This window comes from Garra rufa, chromosome 8 (assembly GCF_049309525.1).
Source record: "Garra rufa chromosome 8, GarRuf1.0, whole genome shotgun sequence".
Classification (NCBI taxonomy): domain Eukaryota; kingdom Metazoa; phylum Chordata; class Actinopteri; order Cypriniformes; family Cyprinidae; genus Garra; species Garra rufa.
In genome coordinates, this window is record NC_133368.1 from 22,478,096 (window position 1) to 22,493,662 (window position 15,567).

Here is a 15,567-nt window from a genome sequence, read left to right on the forward strand (position 1 = left end):
CGTCCAGCTATTTTTAGCTGTACAAAATAGCTTGTTTTGCTTCTTAATATTGCAAACTGGTGTGTCTTACTGTATTAATGTGTTATCTTAATTATGAACACTGGTTTATAGTGCAAACAGTTTTGCCATTTACAGCACTTGGTTATTTTTCTCGATATTTCCCTACAGTGGCTAAAAAATGGAAGTCTTGCATATTCACAGAAAACGGCCTACTTCCGCATTGAGAAAAAAGGTGGATGCAACCCCAATTCCAGAAAAGTTGGGACGTTTTGTAAAATGCCATTAAATCAAGAATGTTATTTGTTCATTCTTTTTAACCTTTATTTAATAGACTGAAGTTAAAAAAAATGTCAGTGCTTTCTCTGGCAAACTTAATTTTGTAAATATGAACAAGTTTTGATGTCTACAACACATTCCAAAAAAGGTTGGGACAGAGGCATGTCAAATACCCTTTCCTTTTAATTACACATTTTAATCGTCTGAGAATTAAGAATGCTAATTTTTAAAGAAAGTTTTTGCCCAGACTCATTTGATACAAGACTTAAGCTGTTCAGGAGTCCATAGTCTTTGCTGTCTGATTCCCCTATTTATGGTGGGTCATACATTTTCAATAGGAAATTTGCAAGCCACCCATGCCATTTGCACTGATGCACCCATATACCATTACAAATGTTTGCTTTTGCACCTGTCACTGCTTGAAGTCTGGATGGTCCCTTTCATGTTTGGAACTGACAATTTGATGTCTGTTTTCCTCAAAAACAAACTGAAATGTGGAATCATCTGACCACAGCACACATTTTCTTAGCTTAGGTGCAAAGAATTTGCTGGCATCTCTGCCTAGAAATTATGTTTCATTAACAAGTTAGGGAGGGGCACGTTCATATAATTAACCTAATTAACATGAAAGGAGCACATTCAGTAGCTAACGCAGTTAACAAGATAAGAGGTATATGGGGAGGTACCTGTACTCTGGGTTCGGGCCAAAATTCAGAGCTAGGAGTCCTCCCCTCTGACAGCACGCCAAATACTCATAACCCTTACTCCATTTACTCTATGTATTATATGTAAGTGTGACCTCATTTGGGTTTCATGTTTTGCTGAACCTTGTCATTTGAAAGCATTCATCCCTTATACTGTTCATTATTTACTGTTCTTAGGTTAGATTGCTACTTACTGTAGTATAACATAATTCAATAATTTCTTACAGGTATTATTTGACTACTGATGTAAATATTATTGATATCAATGATTTTCAGGACAGAATGTTTAGTGTTGTAGAGGAATTATTTTAATATAAACCCTAGTACCAGGAGTTCATGATACGCCTCATGCTCATGAATCTCATGCCACCCATATTGTTGAAGCTCCTGTACTCTCCAGGCCTGAAGTACCACATCCTGCCTCTGTAGTGGGGCTGCTCATAGAAGAGCCAGTGGCCGTCCATAATATGACAGGACTGGCAGTAAGGCATGCGGTAACGGTCCATGATGTTGTCACAGTCATCCATCATCTCGTACATCTGACCCATGAAGTTGTCCCTCTCGTAGATCCTCATTCTGTAGGATCCGCTGTATTGTAGTGGAAGAAAAGTACATTATTTTCTAGTTTATCAGGTAGAAACAACATCTAATGGAAACAAATAGCAATAACTGTATTGTTCTACCTCATAAATTAGCATTCTGAAAGGATACTCTGTGCTTTGAATTTATGGATTTTAACATTTCAATAGGTCAGCTTTTTGCTTTATGATTCAAAAAATAAATGAGTTGAATATTTCATAGTATTCTTAATGAAAGGCTGTGGATTTGAGTGGATACATTGCGAAGCAAAGCATTTATGGCGCTCACCATAGAGATCATACGGCAGGACCTGATGCAGTTGTTCATTCCAAACATAGACATGTGATCAGCATATTCTCCCCTCCTAAAGAAATACTGATTTCCCATGTAGTTGGATCTCCACTCTGCAAGAGTGACAGCGGCTCATGTAGGAGGAGAAGTCACCACAGTCGCTCATACACTCATAAGAGCGACCCTGGAAGTTCCTGTCCTCGTAGAAGGTGACCTAAAAAAAAGTTTATGATTTTAAAGTTAAAATTACTGTTAAATTGTGTGGAAATTGGTGCTAGACCATGGTTTACCTTCATGGTTGCACTGGTTGATCCTCAGTAGTTCCACAAAGGAGAAGCTGAAGCTGATTCTGCTTGTTGACTGACTGCTTTCACCTGTGCTTTTATACTAGACCAAGACTAAAGACTGCACTAAAGACTAAAGACTGTTATTTGTCAAATCCTGACTGTGCAAGTTAGCAAAGAGGCCACTTTAACTGAAGCATTGTATCTAGACCTTACTACTCACATTCGACTCTAGAATGTCTAAAGTTTAAATTGTGATTATAAATCACTAAACTCTCTAAACACATGAAAGGACTTTAAAGTAATGTTTTAATTGTGCTTCTATGATTAACAGGTAATACAATGTTGACAATAAAAAAAAATTAAAATTATATATATATATATATATATATAAATCACTAAACTCTCTAAACACATGAAAGGACTTTAAAGTAGTGTTTTAATTGTGCTTCTATGATTAACAGGTAATACAATGTTGACAATAAAAAAAAAATATATATATATATATTGTCGCGGGGTGAAGAAATACAGGACAGAGTACTCGGTTTAGAGCCCCGGAGGGTGGATTTTATTTAACAAAGGTGCAAAAGGAATGAATAGATACGGTGGAGTGAAGTGGTGAGTTGGCGTGCTCTTCAATCATCCGTGCAGAGTGAGACTTCGGTGAGGGTGCGTGGATCGTGCTTCAGCTGCTATCTGGGGAAGTAGAGAGAAAGGAGAATGTTACTCTTGCTTCGGAGAAAGCTTCTCGTCAACTGACGGTGTTGCGCCGCTTATGAGAACGCCGGCTGATGAGGCGCAGCTGAAGCCGATCCAACTGTGATGAGTGAGAGCGGGCGCGGCTCGTTAGTTTCCAGGGCGACGCTGATGTAAGCTCGGGACGCTCGTCACACTCCCCCCCCCCCAAGCGTCGTCCTGGTCCTGTGAACGAGATGAGACAGTAGGGGAGAGGCAGGGGGTGGGTGGGGAGTGACCCCTGACAGACCTGAGAAAGCTGCCCAGATTCGAGAGAGACCGTCGGCGTTGTTGTTCATGGCTCCAGCACGATGTTTCACATCGAAGTGGAAATCCTGGAGCACGAGGAACCACCTGGTCACCCTGGCATTGGTGTTCTTTGCTTTGGCCATCCACTGGAGCGGGGCATGATCGGTTACCAGGGTGAAGGTCCGACCAAGCAGGTAATAGCGCAGATCCAGGACTGCCCACTTGATGGCTAGAGCCTCCTTCTCCACGGTGGCGTAATTTCTCTCGGCCGGGGTCAGCTTCCTGCTGATATACAGCACCGGATGCTCCTCTCCGTCCTGGACCTGGGAAAGGACGGCCCCCAGGCCGGTATCCGATGCGTCAGTTTGTAGCAGGAAGGGGCGGCCAAACTCGGGAGCGCGTAGGACCGGTTCCGAGGTGAGAGCCTCCTTGATGTGCTGGAATGCTTTGTCCGCCTCCGGCGTCCAGCAGATCTTCTCCGGCTGCCCCTTCCTGGTCAGGTCTGTCAGAGGGGAGGCTAAAGAGGAGAAGTTGGGGATGAAGCAACGATAATAACCAGCCAACCCCAGGAAAGCTCGTACCTGAGTCTTGGAGGTAGGTCGGGGCGCAGTCCGGATGGCTTCCACCTTCTTTTCTTGGGGGTGGATCAGCCCCCGTCCAACTTGATAGCCCAGGTACTTGGCTTCATGTAGAGCTAGGTGGCACTTTCGGGGGTTGGCGGTTAGCCCAGCCCTTCGTAGCTCCGTTAGCACCCTCCGCAGCCAGTCGAGGTGATCCTCCCATGTCTCTGAGTGGATGACTACATCGTCTACATAGGCGGCGGTGTAGGGTTGGTGTGGCCGAAGGATTATGTCCATTAGCCTTTGGAACGATGCTGGAGCTCCATGTAGACCGAAGGGAAGGGTCCGATATTGCCAGTGTCCGCTGGGGGTGGAAAAGGCCGTTTTCTGTTTGGCGGACTCTGACAGGGGCACTTGCCAATAACCTTTTGTCAGGTCGAGGGTGGAGATAAATCTGGCCCTTCCCAGTCGGTCCAGAAGTTCATCCACTCGAGGCATGGGGTAGCTGTCGAACTCAGATATCTCGTTCAGGCGTCTGAAGACGTTACAGAACCGGAGGGTGCCGTCGGGCTTCGGTACCATCAAGATGGGGCTGGACCACGGGCTGTGTGATGGTTCAATCACCCCCAACTTCAGCATTTATTGTACCTCGTCCTCGATAGCCTGCCGACGAGCCTCTGGGACCCAGTAAGGCCGCTGCCGAACGATGGTTCCCGGTGGTGTTCGGATGTCGTGTTGAAGTACGTTGGTCCGTCCGGGGAGGGGCGAGAACACATCGGAGAACTGACCGATCAGATGTTGTAGCTCTCCCTTCTGGGCAGCCGAAAGGTGGGGGTTGACATCTACAACCACGGGCTCGGAGGTACAGAGTGCGGCGAGTTGGTCCCTAGTCCCAACCCATCTCTTGAGGAGATTAACATGATATAGTTGGTCCTGGCGCCTTCTGCCGGGTTGCCGAAGTCGATAGGTGACTGGCCCTATTCTTTCCACGACTGAATACGGGCCCTGCCAGGTGGCAAGGAACTTACAGGCTGCGTTGGGGACTAGGACCATCACTCGATCCCCCGGCTGGAACACCTGTGGTTGGGCTGCCCGGTCATAGTGTTGTTGTTGCGACTGCTGAGCCTTGACCAAATGTTCCCGCACTAATGGCATCTCCCGGTCGATTTTCTCCCTCATCTGTTGGACGTGTTCCACTACAGAGCGGTGACGGGCAGGCTGCTGCTCCCAGGCTTCCTTTGCCACATCGAGGAGGCCCCGGAGTTGTCGGCCGAAGAGGAGCTCGAACGGGGTGAAGCCAGTTGAGGCCTGGGGGACTTCGCGGACGCCGAAGAGGACATATGGTAACATCAGGTCCCAGTCGCGTCGGTCCTCTGCTGTGACTCGTCGGAGCATTCGCTTCAGGGTTTGATTAAAACGTTCGACGAGCCCGTCCGTCTGCGGATGGTAGACTGTCATCCTCAACTGCTTCACCCTCAGCAGCCTGCAGAGATCAGCCATTAGGCAGGACATGAAGGGAGTACCTTGATCGGTCAGTATCTCGGTTGAAATGCCAACTCCGCTGAACAGCTGGAAGAGTTCTTGGGCGATATTCTTCGCAGTGGCTTTGCGGAGGGGAATGGCCTCAGGATACCGAGTGGCGTAGTCCATCACAACCAGGATGTGCTCATTTCCCCGGGCGGACTTCGGCAACGGCCCCAACAGATCCATCCCGATGCACTCGAAGGGCACATCGATGATCGGTAGAGGGATTAGAGGCGAGGGGGGAGGTTTCCTTGGGGACGTCCGTTGACTCGTGGGACAGGCTTGACAGAACCTTTTTACTTCTGCGTCGAGTCCTGGCCAGTGGAAACGGTCCCGGATCCGCTGGATGGTGTTCTCTCGGCCCAGGTGGCCGGCCATGGGGTGAGAGTGAGCTAGCTCCAGGACCGCTTCAGTCTTGGACCTGGGTACCACCAGGAGATGTTTTTCCTCCCCCCTTCGCTGTGCGACACAGTATAGCAGGCCATTTTTGACAGTGGAGTGCGGGGAAGGATGAGGGGCCGGCTGGACATCGCGGCCATCGATGCAGCGAACTTGAGTCCAGCAGTGCTTCAGTCTATCATCCTCCCGCTGTTCTCGTAAGAAGGAGCCCCCTTCTGTCACCTGCTGGAACACATCATAAAAGACGTTAGGATTTTGAGAAGGGGAGTCACCTTCTCTACCACTGTTGGATGCTAGCAGGATGGGATGGGACCGAGGCTTCTGGTTAGCGCTTCGTCTTGGGCGGCTCCCTCTGGGGCTGGCAGGCTGTGTGGTGGTGGCTAGCAGGCGGTCAAACCCTAGCCAGTCTCTTCCCAGAAGCACAGGAACTGGAAGATCCTTCACGAGCCATTCCTCCAAAGGCCAGGAACCAGCCGTAGCTGACACGGTAACTCGCCGAGCGGGCACCTGCTTCGTTTCCCCGTGAACACAGGTAACTGGCAAGACCATTCTTGAATCCCCTCGCGGTGGAAGGAGGTGGGACCGTACCAGCGTGACCGCGCTGCCGGAGTCCAAGAGGGCGCGAAAGGTCTTCCCGTTAATCTTCACGTCTGCCTCTGGAGCTCCTGGTGGTAGGTCGGAGTGCATGATGCAGCCTGCCAGCCAACTCTTAGGTGGTGGTGCCGGTGCCTCTGTCGGCATGGGCTCGTCGCGAGTTGAGGGAGCCACCGGCCTGCTATATGGTCGCTGTGTGCCCTCCGGCGTGCGTCGCTCCTGGACCACCCTCCGGGGAAACGGCGGCGCTCTCTCCCCGGCATCCCGCTGTTGGGGCACCTCATGCCTACAGCATGGCGATGGGTTCGAGGCAGAGCGCGCAGCAGACGATCTATCACAACGCGCTCCACTACCTGCTCGGCGGTGGGGTTCCTGTCAAGCAATCAGTGACGCGCCAGGCGGGCGAGCTCAACGACCTGGGCGCGGGCGGGGAGATGAGGCTTATAATCCCATTGTGCAAATAGCTGGGTGGCACAAACGGGCGAGAGCCCCATTCTTCCAAGTATTTCTCTCTTAACATCGTCGTAGCGTTCAGCTGAATCGGCGGGCAGTGAAAAGTAGGCACGTTGAGCCTCGCCGCTCAGTAGGGGTGCCAACGCCCGCGCCCAGTCCTCTCGCGGCCATCCCTCAGCCGTAGCGGTGTTCTCAAACATTTGCAGGTATGCTTCGATGTCATCATGTGGCGTCAGTTTTGGCAGCAACCGGGTGGCGTGAGCACGTGGGTCCTGCAGCGGAGCACGTTGGGCAGCGGCGGCGGCGGCGTGGAGAGCCGCTACTTCCTGCTCTGTCTCTCCTTGCCAGGTAGCGAGTTGCTCCACAATCTGCTGCTGGCGGATGCTGACCTCGGTAAGCCGTTGTAGCAGTTGATCCATCTCCTGGGAGGAGCGCACGCCGACTGCTCTGGTAGCGGACACAGTGAGAGAAGAGGGAAAAAATAAACTGGGTGAGTATAATTGAGCTTCTTATCCCATGAAATCTTCACCAATCTCCTCACATTCTCCACCAGGCTGTCGCGGGGTGAAGAAATACAGGACAGAGTACTCGGTTTAGAGCCCCAGAGGGTGGATTTTATTTAACAAAGGTGCAAAAGGAATGAATAGATACGGTGGAGTGAAGTGGTGAGTTGGCGTGCTCTTCAATCGTCCGTGCAGAGTGAGACTTCGGTGAGGGTGCGTGGATCGTGCTTCAGCTGCTATCTGGGGAAGTAGAGAGAAAGGAGAGTGTTACTCTTGCTTCGGAGAAAGCTTCTCGTCACCTGACGGTGTTGCGCCGCTTATGAGAACAACGGCTGATGAGGCGCAGCTGAAGCCGATCCAACTGTGATGAGTGAGAGCGGGTGCGGCTTGTTAGTTTCCAGGGCGACGCTGATGTAAGCTCGGGACGCTCGTCACAATATATATAAATCACTAAACTCTCTAAACACATGAAAGGACTTTAAAGGAGTGTTTTAATTGTGCTTCTATGATTAACAGGTAATACAATGTTGACAATAAAAAAATAAAATAAATACATATATATATATATATATTTTTTTTGGTCAGATATTGGGTTTGCATTAATGTAAAATAACAAATGTAAGGGAAATGGGTAAATTTACCAAGTCTTTCTGGTTATTGCTATTTTGTTGTTTTTGATTGCTTCCGTTGACCCCTTTTGTAAGTCTCTTTGGATAAAAGTGTCTGCTAAATGTAATGTAAATTTAGCTCAAAGGGAATAAATTACGATTTTTACTGGTATTTATGACAGAATGACTGATCCGTTGAATCGGTCAGAGATTCATTGAACAGGCCGTTTAACAAACTCTGCAACTGTGCTCTGGATATTATTATCCTAAGTATAGTGAAAACCCTATTTATTTGCACAGTAACAAGATCGGCAGTTTAAGACATTAACTTGTAAGCACAAAACACAAGATACTTCTCTTTTCAATATAAATAAGACTTTATTGAACAAATCCAAAACATAATCAAATCTAACATATAAACACACATACTCGCACATTTACACAAGTTGCAGAAAGAGAGAAAGTGAGAAAAGAGTTTAATTCAGTGAAAATAAGGAATCCCAAGTTTCTAGCAATATATACAATTGCAAAAACCAACAATCATTTAATTATCCCTTGCATTGAGTTTCTCAATAAGGCTATTGAACTTTATAATAAATGCGGTTGCAGTTCGGCTAGAATCTGTAGGTTTACTTGCATTGCCTGTGTTGGGGATTCCCCGTTTGTTGTCGTGCTGAAAGGAGTTTCCCAGGTTGTTGATTCGCTAGAGGTCTAGTAGCATCTGGAGTGATGTCTTGGGGAAACCAATCGTTGGGTGTTGGCTGAAGGATGGGTGCGAAGTCCTGTACGCTGCTTTAAGTTTTGAGGTGGGCACAGGCATCAACTGAGACATGGCTTTGCGACAAAACTTGACACAGAACAGAAAACTCTGAATGGAAAGAAAAAAAAAACAACAACATTGAAAGAAAGAAAGATGAAAAGATGAAAAGACAAGACTAGGTGGCTTATCTCCTCAATGTGGAATTTGTCTCTTTGTGTTGTTTCAACACTGTTCTGATCGAATCTTGAATTGTCTGATTTTCTCTGATATCCTACAAAAGGTGAAGCTTTTGTTTTTATTAAAGCAATTTTTATTTATTTCTATATTTTTTGTTTCAACAAACAAACATGCAAATGTTTCACCCTTGCTTTGGGAGTTGCATGCAGATATTTGTGTTAACATAGGTGCAACAAAATCCGATCTGTGTTAGATGTGACCAAAAAATCTTTTCATTTCTTGATGCAGACTGTCACACCCCCGGACTTTCTTGTTGGTTTTTCCCATTTTCCCCCGCAGTTCTGAGTGTTTTTGGTTTCTCCCTTATTGTCTGCACCTGTGTTTGTAATTAGTCTGTCTATTTAAGGTGTGTGTTTTCCCAGTACTCTTGTCGGTCTTTAATGTTATATGGATGTTTTCCCCTGGTGTTCCTGAGTCTGCCTGTATTCCGTTGGATTTATTAAATATACGTCTTTTATTTACGTCGTTGTTCGTGTGTTCCTGCCTGCATCGTGACACAGACTGTGTTACGTGACAACAGTTCCCTTCCGGAGGGAACTCTACGCTGCGTCCTGGTTAGGACACTTTGGGAACTGCTCTCAGCGTGACCGGTTCTGAAGCTCTTATAAAACAACGACAATGAACTTGACATTGACCGGCGCCAGCCCATGACGTCATTAACAAGGCGCCTGCTAGTATAAAGGGGCGCTTGTGAATACATCAACCATCTTTTTGTTCTTCAGCCGTACCTTGTTCTAAGCTCGAGTAGAATGATGATTCCTAGAGTACAGTTCAGCAAGTGTGCAGAATCCGTGTCAGAGAAATCCGACACCAGATGACGCGCGCAGCCTGTTTGTTATGTGTTTGGGTGTGAGCACGCGCGCTCTGTTCTTGAGAGTGCAGAGCGCGTCCATCGTGAGAGTTTCTCTCTAAGGAAACTCCGCTCTCGTTTGTCCCCTTTTCCGAGGGAATCGGGACATTTATCTGCCCTACGCGGCTCGGGTCCCGTTGCAGCCGAGGCTGCACGGAGAACGAGCCCGCGGTGGTTACAGATGAAGCGCGCACACGAGTTGAGAGATGTGTAATCTCTCACGCTCGTCAGCCGCGGACGAGGGCGAGCTGCGGGCGAAGGATGTATTAATCTCTAACATCCTTTGATACAGCAGCAAGTGCTCTACTGGTTTTAGCCAGGTAAGCAGGATGTGGCTGTTATGGGCGAAAAGTGATTTTCTGAGCTCTCACAGCCTGCCTGCCCCGCGTATGATGAGCTGTTGTCTGTTATGAGCCGCGCTGCGGTCTGCTTTGATCTGCGGTGAAAGCACGTGCAGGGGGAGGTTGCTCATAGCAATTTATATGAGCAATTTCACCCTGACCATAACAGACCAGTCCCCACATACATCCCATTCCCTCCTGATCTATATATTAGGATCGGGAGGGCATGGGATAAACCATATTCAGCCGCACTCATCTATATCAGCATGTTAGTTATGCTGGTGCAGAGTGAGTGCGTGAGTATGGCGGGGCATCGATGCCATCGCCTGAGGTTATGCTTGCTGCCTCTCGGCGTGGTGGCGTCGACGCTGAGGGCATACGCGGCAGCGGGTCAGGCTGGTGCTGCCTGCACGCAGTGGCAGTGTTGCAGGCGTACCGGGCTGATCTGCTGGAGGATGAAGACCCGTGGAGATGGCTGAGCTGTTTTCACACCACAGGCTTGTAGGTGAATTTTGGCAGACATCGGGGAGAAAGATGAGTGCTTTCTCCTTGATGCGCCAGTCTCGCCTTCCGAATCATTCGGTACATCCGTCGTTACGATGTTCGACTGACTCAGGGAGGCGGAGGCGTGCTCAGCGGCTAATAGATCCTTTGGGGTCTGTTATTTCTCACCGGTCCTCATCTCCACCCAAATGCAGGGGGAGCCTGGCCCCTCCTGGCCTGCGGGCTGGAGGCAGGGCCAGGCGGTTTGTGTGGCCACTCGAGACCCTCCTCCTGGGAGGGGTAGGTCTCAGAGGAGACGTGATGTGCGTTATGGGAGATGGGATCGTAGGGAAACGATCCTCTCCCTTCTCCCTCACGTCGTGCGGCCGCCCACCCCTTTTTTCCCCTTAAGACTCTGGGGCTGGGCTGATGATAGATTGATAAATTCAATCCGTTGGCCCGGTACATGAACTGACATATAGGTGTATATGTATATGTACGTATTCTTTGTCTACCAGCTCCGCTTGGGTGAGACTTTAGTATTTGAGCTACTGAGCTCCTAAGGTCCCTGAGTGTCGAGTGTAGCCAGGTCTTCCCTCGTTTGTGAGTTAGTGTACCAAGACCTCCACTCGTAAATAACTCCTGTAGGGGTTAGGCGTTGTCAGGCTTCCTCTCATTCTGAGAGTTATCCCTTGAAGCCTCCGCTGCTTTCGAGCTCGGCTTAGGCACTATTTATACCTGCATATGCATGTCTACACACCTACTGGGTGTGGCAGTCTACCCCGTCCCGTGGTAAGAGTCCCTCTAGACTCCGCTCGTCTGAGTGTGAAGACCGGGAGGTTAGGGTAGGTTCCCCACCCTCTTTTTAAGAAGATAGGAGCAACCCAGGGTTGAGCGCATGGGCTGCCTCTCTTTGTGAGTCAGTGCACTGAAGGCCCCGCTCCCCAGGGCCCTGTCAAAAAGGGAAAGAAAGAAGTTTCTTTAGTGAGAGAGGAAAGTTTAGAAACCCCCCCCCCCCCCCTAAGTGTGAGGATTTTTTCAGGCCTCCTCTCTCTGAGAGTTGCGCTGACGAGATGCCCCTCTATGGAGGTTCTTGTCTAGGCTGATTTCTCACAGTTCTATCAGATTTGGGCAGTTCTGAGAGCTGGTAGGCTCTCGTGAGCCTCGCTCTACACCGAAGCTTACAGTGTTAGGTCCTCCTTGGCGGAAGCCCTGGTCTGGACCTCCAGGTTTCACCTTTTGAACCCTGTATAGGCGCTTACAGCTCTGTCCAGATAGCATTTAGGGGGTTGAGTGTAGTAGGTCTCCCCTCATTATTAATGAGCTCTGTTGGTTAGCACCTCCACTCCTAGACTTTCCTGCCACGGTGAGCGTTGTCAGGGTGCTGCAGGCTTCCTCTCGACCGAGAGTCCTTCTGTAGGAGCCTCCGCTCTTCGCTGCTGCTGATCAGACCTCCTTTCGCCTAGTGGCGTCATGATGTAGGTCAGGCGACTGGTCTTCCCTATGGTTTAGACTTAGAATGGTTAGATGTGTTCTCCTGCTTGAGAACCATCCAGTTGCAGCCTTCGCTCCCCTCAGTGCTCCGCTTACAAGTACATACTCGTGGTATTTAGCTGGTAGGCCTGCTTAGGCCTCGCTAACTGCTGTGCTCTGTGCTTTGAGCCCTCTGCCAAAGCTGAGTATTGTTAAGGCTCTCTCTTTCCAGACTTGAAGCCTCCACTCTACAGATTCCTGTGATGTGGGTTCATGTACTTGTAGCGTTGAGTGTAGCCAGGTCTCCCCTCAGTGGGTTTTTTGTAAGACCTCCACTCTCGAGCATCTCTCGCTAGGGACTATTAGAATACCGCTCACCAAGACCGAGTGTTGTCAGGCTTTTTTCTCTCTGTGAGATTCGTTTCAAAGCCTCCACTCTACAGGGCCCTGCTCTGAGCATTTGGGCCCTGCTGTGAGTCCCGGTATTCTCTGAGCGTTGAGTGTAGCTAGGTCTCCCCTCACTAAAAATATTTGGGTGAGATCTCCACTCCATAGAGCTAGGAGATTGAGCGTTGCTAGGCTTCCCCTCATCCGAGGGTCTCTGTGAAGCCTCCGTTCCCCTGAAGCTCCGCTCCGGGTACTTTCAGACGTGAGTGTAGTTAGATCTCCCCTCACTGTATATTTGGTGTAAGATCTCCACTCTGTAGAGCTGGGAGGTTGAGCGTTGTCAGGTGTTCCTCTCTTTCTGAGAGTCTCTATGAAGGCCTCCGTTCCCCAGAAGCTCCGTTTTTAGTACCTCCAAGCGTGAGTGTAGCCAGGTCTCTCCTCACTTAGAGCGTTGAGGCCTCCACTCGTAAAGAGCTGGCGGATTGAGCGTGTTGGGGCTTCCCCTCTGGTGAGGCCCCCGTTCTCCAGAAGCTCCGCTTCCCGTCTTTCCCTCCAGGCGTGAGTGTAGTCAGGTCTCCCCTCACGAAGGGTTATTGAGATCTCCACTCCTAAGAGCTAGTGGATTGAACGTTGTCAGGTTTCCTCTCTTCCTGAGAGTCTGTTGTGAAGCCTCCGTTCTCCAGAAGCTCCGCCTTCAGTACTTTTGGCGTGAGTGTAGCCAGGTCTCCCCTCACTGAAGAGGTTATTTTGAGACCTCCACTCCTGAGAGCTAGTGGAGTGAACGTTGTCAAGGTTTCCTCTCCCTAGAGAGTCTTCTGCGAAGCCTCCGTTCTCCAGAAGCTCCGCCTCTGTACTTACAAGCATGAGTGTAGTCAGGTCTCCCCTCATACAAGGGTTTATGTTTGAGACCTCCACTCTTACAGAGCTCCAAAGCTCCAGGCTTTGCTGTCGCCTGTGATAATTATATGGTGTTTCCCTCGCTACGCTCTGGGCACCTTCTCAAACCCACAATAGTGGTGAGTACTCACGCGAAGCTTTTGAGCACTCCTTAAAACCCACGTAAAGTGGTAAGTGCACACGCAAGTCCTTGGGCACTTTCTAAAATCCACATGAGTGGTAAAGATTCCCCCCTAAGGTTGGGTTCTTTTGTAAAATCCTGTATGGTATGGGTTACGCATTATCCTCCGTTCCCATTCTAGAGTTGGTTCTAAAAACCCCTGGGTTTTTCCAACTCCACTACAGACAGCACTACTTATAGGATCGAGTGTCGCTAGGCTTCCTCTCATCTAGAGAGTCTTCTTGCAGAAGCCTCCACTCTCCTGAGAACTCCACTTAAGTGGTTCTATTGCTTAGGCTCCTGGAGCCTCATGGATCACCTCCAGTGTTGAGTGTAGTTAGGTCTCCGACCTCCACTCCCAGAGTTCCCCGCAAGCACAGAGTGTTGCTAGGCTTTCTCTCGTTTAGAGAGTCTCTTTAGAGCCTCCGCTCCTCAGAACCCCCGTCTAGTGTGAAGGCTTAAGGGTAAGCTTCACTACTAGCGGTGAGTGTAGGTAGGCCTACTCTCGCTTAGAAGTATCAGGCCTCCACTCCTAGGAGTTCCGTGCTTGGGTGGCCGAGCCAGCTGTGACGTCGGCCCGAGCGATTTTCGCCGGTAGTGGGGAGTGATGTTCCTTCTTGACTCCTCAATCAGTCAGTTGTTCACTTACTCCTCAGCATGGCGGCGTTGGTATATCGTTCCCAAAGTGTCCTAACCAGGACGCAGCGTAGAGTTCCCTCCGGAAGGGAACGTCTCAGGTTACGTAGGTAACCCTAGTTCCCTGAGGACAGGGAACGAGACGCTGCGTCTCGTAGCCATGCTTCGGGCCCCACTTACGTCTCCATCAGACAAAAAGATGGTTGATGTATTCACAAGCGCCCCTTTATACTAGCAGGCGCCTTGTTAATGACGTCATGGGCTGGCGCCGGTCAATGTCAAGTTCATTGTCGTTGTTTTATAAGAGCTTCAGAACCGGTCACGCTGAGAGCAGTTCCCAAAGTGTCCTAACCAGGACGCAGCGTCTCGTTCCCTGTCCTCAGGGAACTAGGGTTACCTACGTAACCTGAGACGTTTTCCATAGTACTCCCAAGCCCATGTGGCTATATTTCACACAGCAGCATGATGGTTTCTCATGCAATTTCCATCTGCAGCATTCCCTAAATCCTTTTACAAAATTATATATGGTAGTTGGTAACCTAAATTGAGAAATGTGATTTCATGGCTGATGATGCCTTTCACATATTCCTTAAATTTTTAGCACTTTATAACGACAGTGCTATTTTAAATTTGATTGACAGGCCTGTCTTAAAGGAAATTCAAATACTCGCTGTTAGTCTATTATCCAGCCACATGGTGGTAAAAGAGTTCTTGGCAAAGGAAGGGGTTGGTAAACTGCATATATGAATGTGGATTATCAAAAGAGATGGGAAAAGTTAAGATACTTATGTTGACATACAATTATTTCATATATTTCTCTTTTAAATAATAAAATATTGAACTAATAATGAAAAGTTGGTATAGTTTCATACCATTTCCAACCCGTGGCAAGTTTTGAACCCAGCCCCATTTAGGTCTCAGTCGGGGCTTGGGTTTTTAATCTACATAGACCCATGAAGACCACTAATTTGAAGACGTCAGGTTTGAATTGGCAGGAAATTTCAGACGTTATAATTATCCATGTTTGGCTACTATGGCAGCAGATATGGCAAAGATTTGTGATTCTTATCTTGCTGTAGCTAGCTGCAACCATTAGCATACCTTGCAAACCACTTGAAGATGATCTACAGATGTTTATAGAGAGGCCAGAATTCTGCAATGTTTCTTTAAATGTAGATATTTTTAACTTTTACTTTTATATTTTTATTTAGATACTTAGACACAAAAACGTTGGGCTTGACTAATTTCATTGTATGGAAAGAAAATACCAAGAGATTTTTCAAAATATTATCTGTTTTGTTCCACAGAAGAAAGTTATAAATGTTTAATTTAGCCATATTTACATTAAATTCTAATAAAATAGAATCACTTGTAATTTGACCAAAGGCTGTGAGAAACAAGCTTTTTTGATGCAGTTTAGTTTGGGTTTCATGTTTGGCTGGACCTTGTCATTTGAAAGCATTCATCCCTCATATTTACAGTACATACATCTTACTATAGTATAACATAATTCAGTAATTCCTGGCAGGTGTTATTTGACGACTGATGTAAATAATATTGACGGCAATGATTTTGAAGACAATG

At 48.2% G+C, this 15,567-nt stretch overlaps 1 pseudogene; it reads right to left on the minus strand.

The window, feature by feature from the left end:
- Window positions 1–1,300: 1,300 nt before the first annotated feature.
- LOC141340120 (gamma-crystallin M2-like) lies at window positions 1,301–2,146 on the minus strand (annotated as a pseudogene).
- Window positions 2,147–15,567: the final 13,421 nt, after the last annotated feature.